The 13,469-nt window shown below is 41.0% G+C and overlaps 1 protein-coding gene across 1 annotated transcript in view; it reads right to left on the minus strand.

Annotated features, from left to right (window-relative positions):
- The window catches only part of ptk2aa (protein tyrosine kinase 2aa), a 115,560-nt gene extending 105,149 nt beyond the window's left edge, over positions 1 to 10,411 (minus strand). Inside the window, exon 1 of the mRNA XM_046835361.1 lies at positions 10,243 to 10,411. The gene's annotated coding sequence lies outside the window, so the exon portion shown is untranslated. The remainder of the gene's footprint in view (positions 1 to 10,242) is intronic.
- Positions 10,412 to 13,469: the final 3,058 nt, after the last annotated feature.

Below are 13,469 nucleotides of genomic sequence, written 5' to 3' on the forward strand. Positions count from 1 at the left end.
AGTATGCAGTGCTTAAATGCAAACTGTGGTCCTGTGCCACTGAGGCAGACTGTTATTTATTTCAGTCTGAATCCAGCTTCAAAGTTCTTGAGTTGCTCGGGAACTCATTAGATCATTAGGATGTTCATATGGAACCATCCTCAGCTGCACAGAGTGGTCTCCAGTTGAAGAGAACTGCTTCCAGTGTTAGGGAGTTGGGATGAATCAGGCAGATCCGAAGAGAGGAAAGCGACTGGCGCACTGGTCACTGATACCTCCCCCAACAGCCACGAGCACCATAGTGTTTAATGAAGATGAACAAAAGAATAATTCGGTTACTTGATGGAACATCTGGCATTTTATCGCCATCTATCCCAGTTTGCCATCAAGATTCTTTCATTTTCATTAAAACTGGCTACAGATTGGCACATGTGGCCACCGTAATTGCACAGCAATAAACTATTATAAATATTAAATACACTGAACAACCAGTTTAGGAACGATCAATATTAAATGTTATAAAACAAAAGAGAGAGAGAGGAAAAAAAAAAAACGCTACATCCAGCTAATTATTAATTAATAATAAAAAAAAAAAAAACGGAACACATGCTGTACTGTAGAACTGAATATTGACTGGAGGTGGCGCTGTTTACCAAACACACCGGATTCTAGGTGCAGCCGTGCATATAAGACGTCAGGTCCCTCACAAAGCCCCTAGTGTGACTGAGGCCAGAATGAGAGACAGGCGTGTCATCCTGCAAAACAAACGAGTTACAGTGGAAACACAAGAAGACCACACAGAGAATCTTCACTCTTTCTGCATGCTGAGTAACAAGTGACAGTTTTCTTGTCTCGCTTACATTTTTCTTTCTGAGTGACTCACTGTGGAGTAATGACAGGGTCTGGGTCAATGCTCAAGGGTAGAGGTTGTAGACGTGAAGATGACGACGATGTCCCTGATAAAGATGAGGTGAGTGCAGAGAGCTACTTTACTGAGAGAGAAGAGCAGAAGTAGGCAGCTTCATACTGATCTGCATCAGTTACTGTATTTATTAACTTGGAGATCCCAAGCAGGAAATGGCACTTGTCACCAAATCAGCACATATGGTCATCAAAAACACTTGCTGTTAGTTCAACTGCTGCAAAATTAATCAAGAGGGTCTCACGTCAGTAGATACATTTGAAAATGTCGTTTTTGTCTTAAAGCACTCAATGTCCACACGTTTCCCAAAAGTCGCTCATCTGCACTGAAATGTCTGAAAATGCTCACGTCCCTGTACTGCGCACACGCAAGTCATAAGACGCTTCGATCCATGTCATTTTCACCATCTATTCACCACTTATCACCTGGCCAATACCACCTCTACAGTGAAGCATGGTGGTGGCAGCATCATGCTGTGGGGATGTTTTTCAGCAGCAGGAACTGGGAGACTCATCAGGATTGAGGGAAAGATGAATGCAGCAATGTACAGAGACGTCCTTGATGAAAACCTGTTCCAGAGCACCCTGGACCTCAGACTGGGGTGACGGGTTATCTTTCAACAGGACAATGACTTTAAGCACACAGACAAGATAACAAAGAAGTGGCTACAGGACGACTCTGTGAATGTCCTTGAGTGGCCCAGCCAGAGACCAGACTTGAACCTGGTTGAACATCTCTGGAGAGATCTAAAATGAAATCACTTTCATTTCTTTAGTTCAGACAGGCAGCAAATAGTGAGTTTACTTAAGTGCCACTTCTAACGCATGGCCCCTTTCACAAACACACCTTTGTAGTGCAAAATGAAATAAAACCACGTTCTTTTCCTGTTCTGTCTCCAGGAAGACGCAGCTCTACCCTCTGCCATGTTAATCTGTATTCTCTGTGACACTCAGGATACGTCTCGTTGTGATCTCTCCTACTCACCTAGCAGCAGTGGTGCTGAGAGAACGCGCTCGAGATACAGTTGAGCAATGAGAAATCCATCTACATATAAAATATTGGTCACTTTCTAAATAATAAAAGTATTTATAATAAGTATAATATTGCGAAATCCTAAATAATTATATATAAATAAATAGTTTCATCGAGGTGAATATGTTAAAAACAATGCAATACAAATCCGGCCCTAGAAGGAATGTTTTTTTAAATGAATGTTAAACTGGCAGTACAGAAGCCAGATGATGACGCCTGTGTGGCCTCCAGCCGAGCTACAAAGCAGTCAAGCTGCAGAACATGTCACCTGAAGATAAAATAGATGAAGTCGGACTAATACAGAAATCTCTGCAGCTACTGAAATATGCTGACTCTGAGCACTGTATCACTATACGTATATAGTCAGCATTCTCAGTGGTGCATTGAAGCTGCCTTCACATTCACACCATTCATCATGAGGGAGAGAAATGACATGGACGCACTGCTGGAATCTCTCCACGTCCCTCTCTCTCTGGCTCATCCATTTTCCTGTCCATCACTCATGACCTTTTAAAAAAAAGATGAGAGGGAGGTGTGGAAGGTCCGGCGAGTCTGTGCATGTGTTCTATACCACCGCTCAAGCCAACCTCCCTTCAGAAGACGTGGAGTGATGAACAGTGGGTCGTTTCCTCTCATTGTGTGGGAGGCTCCTGACTTGCACTAACACACTGGAATGTGGACAAGATTTGTCTGATAAAATTGCACAGTCTGCTCACTCACTGGTGGGTATTATTGACATGAGGTGCTCAGTGCAACTGTCTACATCTTAACACCACCACATGAATGTAATATACAAAGAGAGAGAGAGCAAGAGAAAGAGAAAATGGTAGTGTTTAGAAAGAGAGAGAGAAAATGGTAGTGTTTGGAGGGAGGGAGGGAGAGAGGACATTTACTGTTGACTCAAACCGTTGACTGACGGGTTTCTGAGGTGATCTCATACAGGACAGAGGTGTAGATTTGTTTTTGGTTCAGATTTAAAAGTTGTTCCATTTCTAATCACCTCCTTCCTAATGTAACTAGTCATGTTTGAAAAATTCATTAAAATCACCAAGGAGAAGAAGCCCAGAGCTGAACATGGTTCATGTGACAGTTTTCGTTTTTTTGGATGTCCAGATTGCGATATTCAAAAACATTTCTGAAATTTCTGGAACAAAAACAGAATGTCCAGGAGCATCACAGTTAAAAAAAAAAACCTTTCAAAGCAACTCATTTCAGTGACATTAAACAGACCAACGTCATGGGCATGATGCATCTTCATCATCTCCTGCACATAACCAGCTCCTACTTTTCCATTTATTTCTCAGTAAATGAATAAGCAGTGCATTCGGAAAGTATTCCTTCAGTGCTGAGGTACCGAAGGGTCCCAAGAACCTCCATTATTCTCAAATGGAAGAAGTGAGGTACAACCAGGACTCTGCCAAAAGCTGGTCCCCCAGCCAAACTGAGCAATCAGAGGGTTAGGGCCTTAGTAAGAGCGGTGACCAAGAACCCTGGAGATGGGATAAAGTTCCAGAAGGACAACCATCACTGCAGCCCTCTACTGATCTGGGATTTATGGCAGAATGGATAGATGGAAGCCCCTCCTCGGTGTGAAACCGATGGACGCTCAGTTAGAATTTGCGAACACACGGTCTGAGAATCATAAACTGCTTGAATAAACAACGACAAGCAATTTTATGGTTTGCATTTCTTCGTACCGAAATCGGACCGTGAATTAAAAACCGAGGTACGTACCGAACCGTGAATTTTCTAATCTGAATACTTATGCACGTGATATTTCTTTCTTTCTTTTTTTATTGTAATAAATGAACAGACATTTCTAGAATTCTGTTTTTATGTGGTCATTATGGGGTAGTGAGTATAGATTAATGAAAAAAAACAATCAATCAATCTGATTGCAGCATCAGACTGCAATATTGAAAAAGGCGAAGGGGTTCTGTATATGTTCCGAACGCACTCTATAAAAAGATGAAAAAGTCTGCAGAGTGATCGCAGATTCTCGTGACTGTGTGTGAACATTCCGCCGTGTGAATGTGCTGCACATGAGGCATCCTGCTCTGGTGAACATGGCACGCCAAACACAGGTGTGAGGGTTCCTTCCTACAGGAGCCATTGTGTTCACTCCTACACACTTATGCTCCTCTTTACAGCATGAACATATTTCCTCCTGTTTCAAGCAAACGCTGCTGAAAAGTAAAAACATCACCACGCCCAGTTCTGTGTGCTCAAGTAAAAAAAAAAAAAAAAAAAAAACAGTTTGAACAGAAAGGAAATTACTTCTAATTGTTCTTGCAGGTTATTCGGAAACTGTGGCTCGGTCTTAATGATGGCAGCAGATACTTGGTTCTGTTTACAGATTCCATTTGAAATCCTGTGGTCGCCTCGGGTTCAGATTTTTTCCCCCCATGTATAGAGAGAAGGACAAATAGAGAAACAAACATATGGACAAAAAGAAGGAGGAACAAACCTATGGATAGACAAAAGGCAGGAGAAACAAACGGATGGATGGATGGGTTAAAATGACAAACATGGGGACTAATGTTACAGGACAGAAACAGAAAAGACAGACGGGCTTCTCTCTCTCTCTCTCTCTCTCTCTCTCTCTCTCTCTCTCTCTCTCTCTCTCTCTCTCAGAATCATTAACATATTTGTCTATGAATATGAATTAAATTATTCCCAATTGTTTATTCTCTTCATTTCAACATCCCTCTGTAGTGGGAGAAAGTTTTACACATTGAATATGAAATCGGCTACAATCAATTGAATCGCACGGTATCAAACTGAGCCTCGGATCCCTGGAGAGAACTCTGTCTAACAATCAGCTCTGGAGGAGACGGAACAAGACAGATGAAGCAGAGGAGCCTTGTTCATACACCAACAGCTTCAAACTTCAGCACGACAACATGCTTACCGGTGGATGCACCAGAAATGTCGGATTGTTTACAAGAAAGAAAGTCGCAATTGAGTGAAAAAAGTCGGAATTATGGGGAGAAAAAAAAGGCAAAGTGTTTTTTAACGTGGCGTAAACGAGCTTCCATAGATTCAGGCCAAAAGGAAGGGATAATTTCAAACTAAAACAAAGAAAACACTACACAAAGAGTTAATTTTTATATAAATAAATATATTTATTTTTTAAGAATAATCTATTTGTTATTATTTATGATAATTATTTATATATTTTTATTGGCATTTTGATGTAATATGGCCGTTAAATGCACTAAATGGGTTTAGTTTTTACAGATACCCATGTCAGCAATTTCAGCAATAAAATGTTAAAATATTAACATATTACTTCATAATAATAATAACAATAATAAGAGACCTGTCATTTCCCTTCTGCATATTTAGTACTGCTTTTTTATTTATTTATTTATTTATTTATTTTTAACAGTACTTCTTATGTATGCGATGCACACTTTTTTTAAACGGATGCATCAGATGGTTCACTTTTATGCAGCTGCACCAGATATATTAATAATTAGATAGAATAATTAATTGCAATAGTTTCAGTTCTAAATATACAACATTATCTACAGCATCTAAACATGATACTGTAGAAAATATTCAGAAGACAGCAGCTAGTTATCAGGTCTGTTCATGCTGGTGCCATTTTACTCATAATCGTATTATTAAAAGTCAATTTCTTTCGTGCTGCGTAGGTGTGCGTTTATTCCCAGTCGCTCGTTAAGTTCGCAGCTCGTAAAATCATTATAAACATTACATAATTAGCAGCTCTTGTAGTGAAGAGGGTCACCTCCAGCTAGAAAGTTCCATACTTGGCTTATTAAATACACTTCTGGAAATTTCCATAAACAATCAAAACACCGTAAATGGGAATTTCGTTTCTCAATCCTGTGAATGTGTTTTATTGTCAGCCTGGTCACAAGTGTAAGCAAGAAGAGAAGCCTTTAAGCATGCACATAAACACACACACACACAGCTCGTATAAAGCCATGCCTCTCTCCATAAAGGATCTATTCAGAATCACGAGTGAGAAGTGGGCCATCATCTTGACCGGCTGCATGGTTAGTACCAGGTGATGCTAGAATGTCGGCTCACCACAGGCCTGCAGCGCATATACACACATCCCTGTACACCAAATCGACACCACACTTGTAAAAGAGATGTTTGGGTAAAAATGAAGAGCAGAACTCTAGCTGAGAGTGCTAAGCTGGTGGTGAATGGAGCATTCATTGGCCTGGAAACTTTAAGTGCAGCTTGATCAAGCCAGGGAGGGGAGGGGGTTGGGGGGGCGGGTTCATAGTGGATATTTTCCATCACACTACATCTAAATATTTTGAATACTGATAGAGGAATATTTTTTTTTTTCTCATTGATAAATACAGGGTGAAGCAGGAAATTTTGGAACAAGGAGTTGGTGACTCTGGTGTCATGGGCGATTGTGTGGATGTGCATCTTCATAACTGAGGCAGGTGCGATTCGCATCTCGATGCAAAGCCAACGCTAAGATACAGTAAATATACTTATGAAGCCGAAGGGACACGATACGATTCAGTGCGATCGGATTTCGAGTCGATTCAACACAATGCGAATCAATGCAATACGTTGTACATGGTACAGATACTTCAGAGAGACAACAAATCAACAATTTAGTCAAGTGCCTTCTGACTTCTAACGCATGGCCCTTTCACAAACAGAAACTTTATAGTGCAAAAAATAGTTGTGTCTTCAGGAAGATGCAGCTCTACCTCTTCAATTCAACAAATAATCTGTATTCTATGTTACTCTCAGGACATGCCTCGGTCTCCATAGTGTTTGTTTCTCCGACAAATTATCAGTAGCTTTCTAAATAATTAGTTAAGCGTATCGTTACCTTTTATGCGGCTGGGAATCGGTGAATCTTACCAGCCCTGGTGTATATATACACACTCACACGCCCAAAAATCTAATCCAATTCATACCAGATGTGTCGCACAAGGTCCCAGCTGTGTTACACCATGACCACGTGTTCAACCCATGCTGCATATATTACGTGCAGGCCACACAAGCGTACCTTGCCACGTTTTATATTCATCAAGAAGACCAAACCCGTACAAACACGTCAATGCAGCACAGAGGGCAGTTTGAGATACACAGCAGTAACTACAACAAAAAGCCATGAAAACAAACAGCAGGCGCTTTTTCTGCTTATCCACGTATCACAACCCTCCGCTATGAAGCTCCCATTGCAATGGCAGGTTATGACTATATAGCATTGCCATCATGTAGACAAGGGGATCTGTGTGAGATTGATGGCTCTCCATGAGATTTACACTTATTTGGTGAGTAGAAAAATGCTGCAAATGTAGCATGATCCTTAAGATCAGGTTTTGAATACCTCTAATGCAGCTGGTTTCATATTAAACAAAGCGTGCTTATTTGAAAACGACAAACAAAAAAAAAGAATAAAAAGAAAAAAGATCTTCAGAGGAGACACCCATGAGAAAATCTATCCTAAAATGGGATTAAACTCTGGAGCAATAAGTCGTTTCCTTGCATCGTGTCCATCAAACCCATGCTGAGAAAACAAAAAACAAAAGTTCCTTTCTGAAAAGTCTAAAAAGGAAATAATCAAATAATCCCTGTAGGACAGAGATTAAATATATGCATATGACTGGACGGTCATGAGAGTTTTGAATAACTGCTCTTTAACTTCATGTTCTTCAGGTGAACCGGTTCTTTCTTTTACCCAATATAAGGAAATATCAGTGTCATTAAGATTGCTGCTGCTGTTGCTGCTGCTGATGATTCTGATGATGATTGACCTGTATACTCATAGACTAGATAAAGTGTTCTTTTAAGACCCTATACAATCTCACAGAAGCTTATTTCAGCGCATTTCTATTACAATTCTATGCCCATATTTCCACATACGGACACCTTCACGCCAAGCCTTGTCCTGATTTTGCGGTGTGTGTGAGGAGACGATCGTGATGCCGTCAGACTTTGTGGCAATCTGGAATGATTCACGGTTTGTGTTTGTGCACGTGTCAGGACTTATTAACTGGAGTTTCCAGGCATTACAGCGGCCACAGACGTCACTATAAATAGAAAACGACTGCCAACGATTAGCTTATTTTTGGAGTGAATCACTACGGTTTTTATATTACACCAGCAAGGACGTGTATACGTGTTTGTGTAAAAGCTTTAGCTCACTCAAAAATAACGTGTGGCCGTGCCCTGTGATGAACCGTCCCATGACACGACGTGAATTTCTTCTGTTTTAGGAAGATCTGACTCGACACACCCTCTTTTAGCCTTGTTCTCTCTCACACCGAGTCTCCACGGCTGATGCTGAAAGGAAAAAGGCGTCTTCCTGAAGCATCCCAAGGGATGCGGTGAGGGAGCCGAACAATTTAGAGTAAAGTGCACCACTTTACTGTAGTACCAAACACACACACACCATGTGTTTCCTGTTGTAAACACAACCCTCTTCCTGTCCTCCTATAATCAGTGCAACCTGAAGCATGCATTCCCTACATGAGTTCTTTCCCCAGGCTGCACACGGACCCAATCCCTAAATAAGAACAGGAAACATCCTGGTACCTCCACTGTCCAGGAGTTTCGATTAGAAAGGTGTGAATAATCCACTCCATTCACACCTGTGTTTCGTATGTCTTTATCGGCTCCTGATAAAACTTTAGGCCAAGTTTTTTACATTTTAAGGGAAAACATGACTTTTAAGGGAACACAAAATCGATATCCATATTATTACTAATATTCTAATCAGCAGGTTACAACTATCAGTTTCCGGTAATGTGTCCAGCTGTTTTGTGCAAAAAAAACAAACAAAAAAAAAAAAACTTGCAATTTTTCTTATTGAATAATTTTCATCAAGACGTCAGCTTCAGAAATCATGTTCTGATCTAAAAATCTTGCTTGGAAAGGTGGATGTAATCTCAAATCAGTTCATAGTGAGGAATTTTACAAACAATCAATAACAGGGTGGTGTGATGATGTAGCAGAACACAAAGAAGAGAAACGGTTCTCTTTCTTTCCAACTTGTCACTCATTCATATGGTCACATAGCAACAGTAGTCAAGATACATATTAGAGGAAGAGGATGGAGGAAACCAGAGAACCTGGAAGAATCCCATTGCACAACATGAGCAAAGTGTTTGAACCTCAAGACAAACTATTAGTTGAAAGTATTAAGAAAATAAAAAGATTTATATGAAACCCGGAAGAATCGCATCATATGCCATGATCAGAGTGTGTGAAACTTACAAAAATAATTTAAGGTTTTTTGAGAAGGAGGAGGAGGATGGAGAAAAAAGAGAACCCGTGAAGAATCTCCTGATCCAACATGAGCAGAATGTAAACTAAATATATTTATGGGAAAGGAAAGGAGTTGGATATTAGTGTTTTTGAAGACGATGGAGGAAACCAGAGAACCGAAAAAAATCCCATAACACAGCAGAATAGGTGAAACTCGATTAGTTAAAAATAATAATTATATCATTTAAATGTATAATAAATAAATAACAATGTGTATACACTCTGAACAAAAGCACGTGACTTTCGACTTCAGACTACATCCACAGGAAGAGGCATGGATATGGGTGGGAAAGTGGAGTGCGCATGCGCAGAAGCTTCCAGGACGCCTAAACAAACTGTTCTTAGAAAGGTGTAAGCATGGAGTAAAAGTGTAGGTGAGGATCTCATGATGGAGAACATATACCAGTTATGGCCGATGGAGCAATTTAGTGACTAGTTTTTAGGAAATCGTGATGGCAGTAGATAGATCCATGTAGGAGATGACTGTGTATATATAGGGGAAAAGGGAGGATTGGATGGAGTAGAAACCTCCAGTCCTTGGGCGCTCTAGGCTAAAAATAAAGCGGGCCTGAGTGCAGGACCGACTCAGGACACGAGGGGAGCAGACGGCTTTCCGGCTCATGTATTCACGCAGACAGCCCTGGAACAAACAGCTGAAGGACGCAGAGCTCGTCGAGAACTTTTACCAGACCCGAGCGCAACACGACTGCGCTCGCGAGGTCTGAAAACAACCGTTACACTGAATAACCGAGCACGCGCCTGCTTCAATTCAAAATTTATTGTAACGGTTATTCCACAACCAAGCCATCATTCCTCACTACCATTAAACTCCGAACACACCGCCAACATATCCAGTCAAACCCCCAACATTATCACACAAGCACCAAACAAATTCATTATTGTTTATTCAAAAACCCTTTCCCTCGGCTTCCTCCGTGTCCCAATGTTAAATAATAACCATACCGCAACTGCGACTCAAAATTCACCCATCAACCGAACCTCCTGAGTTTCTCCCCCAAAATACTTCTCACCTGCTTTTCCTCCACCTCCAGCAGCTATTCCTTCCCCTGTTGTCCTGTCAAGGATAAAAGAAATGCCAAACCAAGGATTCAATTCCAATAGAACCGAAAAGCGGAATTCTGTGTTCGCTTCTCCAGCTCTCCCGAATCACTGCTTCCTTCCTTCCTTCCTTCCACCCCTACCATCCACCAGGAATCGAATATTCCAACATGGCGGCCGCATAGCAACCCATCTTATCCAGCTGCACCCCTCTGGAACAGCACACAGTGGGCTAGTCCGACTATATAACCTGGCTGCTGATATTGGAATAATTAATGAATACAGTATACACAGACACACACTAATATATATACCCCTGAGGTAAAATAGAAATACACTTTACACAAAATGTGACTCCAGTAAAAGTAAAAGTGTGCCTTTAAACTTTCAATTCATCTGGACAATTTTTTTTTCCCCCAACATTCAGATGAAATGCGGAATACTAAAATAGCTGCCAAATTTATTGTTCACTAGTTGGAGATGGTTCTTTCTGATCTTGCAATCCAGTTCATCCCAGAGCAGTTCAAAAGGATTTAGGTGCAGTGACTGGGCAGGTCCCTCATGATAAATAAGACTCAAAAGGACTGTTTGCTCTCTAAATAACACACACGTGCTCTGATGTACGCGTCGGCTCATCGTCTTGTTGTACGGTGAAGTCGGTTCCAGTAAGTCGCTGTAGAGATGGAATTTCATGGTGTTATGGTGAAGTATGGAATGGTAGCCATGTCGGTTCGGGATTCCTTTCACTTTCCGGGGATAAGTCTCTAAACATCCCCAAACCTCCCTGTTTGCCTGTGGAGAGGTGGAAGTGTAGATGTTCTTCTCTTTGGACTTTGTTTAAGTTTGGACTCATAGCTACAGAATGATAAGAGAGCCCATAATAACCCCTGTACTGTACATCATAATGTTCTGTGGATGTTATTTGACCATCCACCCACCTAAATCTTGTAGCAGACCAAGTTACACCCCTTTATAATAATGGCATTCCATAATGGCAACGACCTGCTTCAGACGGAAAATGCACTGCAAAATCATCTGTTCGAGGAAAATAACAATAAGTTTAAGGTATTGACTCCCCAGATCTTAATCTGATAGAACATCTGTGGAACATGCTGGACAAAGAAGTCTGATCCACTGACATCAAAACACAGTACTTCAAGGATTTGGTGCTGAAGCCTAGCTTTAAAAAGCCACAAAACCACACACACAAAGTTATACAGCTTGACAGAGTGAGTCTTGAGAGAAGAGAGTGTTACATTCTTTACTGTCCTCTATTATCCCATACATGGCTATGTGAGGAATGTTAAGGGCACCTGTTGTGTGGTAACCCTACGCTCACTCTCCTATGGGAAAATCGAGCCAATGTTTTGTGTTCTCTCCCTTTCTAGCTAAAGCAAACCCTGGATCCTTTCAGCAATTAGTACTAACCTCTTTGAGTTTGGGTTGTGTGATATCACTAGTAATATAATTCGGAGAAGATGGAAATCTTTCTCCCTTTTTTTTTACTTAAGAATTAAACTTTTTCCAGAGAATCTACCAAACTCTATGAGACAAAGAAATTGGCCGCAAATTAACTTAACTGGGAAGAAAACCGACTGGCAATTTCTAACTAAGTAGCAATGCATGGTCATTTGAGATGAACAATTTAGAAAAAGTTTTTGCCAGTTATCCCATCGACCACACACCAATTCGCCTGGGAACTTCTATACTGACCATCAAATGAACTTGAACAAACAGATCACGTCTTTGGTGTTGTGGAGCGATCATGGACATAGATGTTTTGGTGAACTGGGATATTTGGATGCTTTCATCCCCCAACACTCCTACATTAATTCAAGTGTGTTGGTGGTGTTGGTGGGCCGTCTCATATCCCAAAGATCCCTTAATGTCTGTATTATGTCCCGGCAGCTGAGGATGGTTCCACATAAAGATCCACAAGGTTAATGTGGAGGGTTAAACTCGAGGACCATGAAGATGGATTTGGTCTGTAATGCAGTCAAGTTTTGCATTCACGTCTCTATCATTGAACAGATGAGAACCTGGTGGTAGTGGTAACAATAAGACGTTGGACTTCTAATCGGTAAAGCATGGGTTCAAATCTCAGTGCCACCAAGATCCCCCTGCTGGGCCCTTGAGCAAGGCCCTTAACCCCTTAATTGCACAGCTGTATGTGATCTAGCTCATGTGACCTATTTGTATTTTCTCTAAAGCTACTTTGGAACAATGTTAAAAGTGCTATACAAATAAAAAATTAATTGAATTGAACTTTTAATGTAGCAGTCATTCACTGCATCCAGTCATCCAGTCTATTAAAAATACAAAAAAGATTCCATTTACATTTATAGGTTTCTTGACAATGACATGCAACCGGGATTCCTCAGAAGAGTGCAAAGTCACTGCATAAAAGCTTTCACAATGCAGAGCATCCTCAATTTAGGGCATTTTAAATATTAAAAAGAATAGAAACTATTAAGTGATGGGTCACCACTTACCACATCAAACACACCACTTCTAATCCAACCAGGCAACCCATCCCATTCCACACATCACTCACGGCACACCCTCTCTCTCTCTCTCTCTCTCTCTCACACACACACACACAAAAACATTGTTCATAGCACACACGCTCTCACCCCTGTAAATAGAGTGGGAATCTATTTACAGAATCAGAGAAGCTTAACCAGTCTCAGCTACAACAAAAAGCAGTCATGCATATTCACTGTACTGTTATCTGTAAATACCAGAGCCAGTTCAGGACACCATCTCAAAGACAAAACTAGATGTTCAACTTTCAGCACTGACCACAAGGTTAAATTATATATATATATATAACCCAGCCATTAGGGTTGCACAAGCCAGTGCACTCTTGGTGCCGTTCCCAAGCCTGGATAAATGGGGAGGTTTGCATTATGAAGGGCATCCAGCTTAAAACATGTGCCAAATCAAATCAAGAATTTCATACTGGATTGGTTGAGGCCCGGGTTACCAACGACCGCCACAGGTATCGTTAGCCAAAAGAATACCGGTGGGAATGAGGTTCTGTTGGCCGAAGGAGGAACAGGAGAGGAGGAAGATGTCTACAGAGACAGCAGGAAAAGGAGAAGTGGAGGAGAAGGAAGGTTTGGGTTGGTAGCTGATATGATGGAGAGGAGAAAGATAGATATGTTGTGTGTTCAGGAGACCAAGTGGAAAGGGAGTA

Source organism: Silurus meridionalis, chromosome 22 (assembly GCF_014805685.1).
Source record: "Silurus meridionalis isolate SWU-2019-XX chromosome 22, ASM1480568v1, whole genome shotgun sequence".
Classification (NCBI taxonomy): domain Eukaryota; kingdom Metazoa; phylum Chordata; class Actinopteri; order Siluriformes; family Siluridae; genus Silurus; species Silurus meridionalis.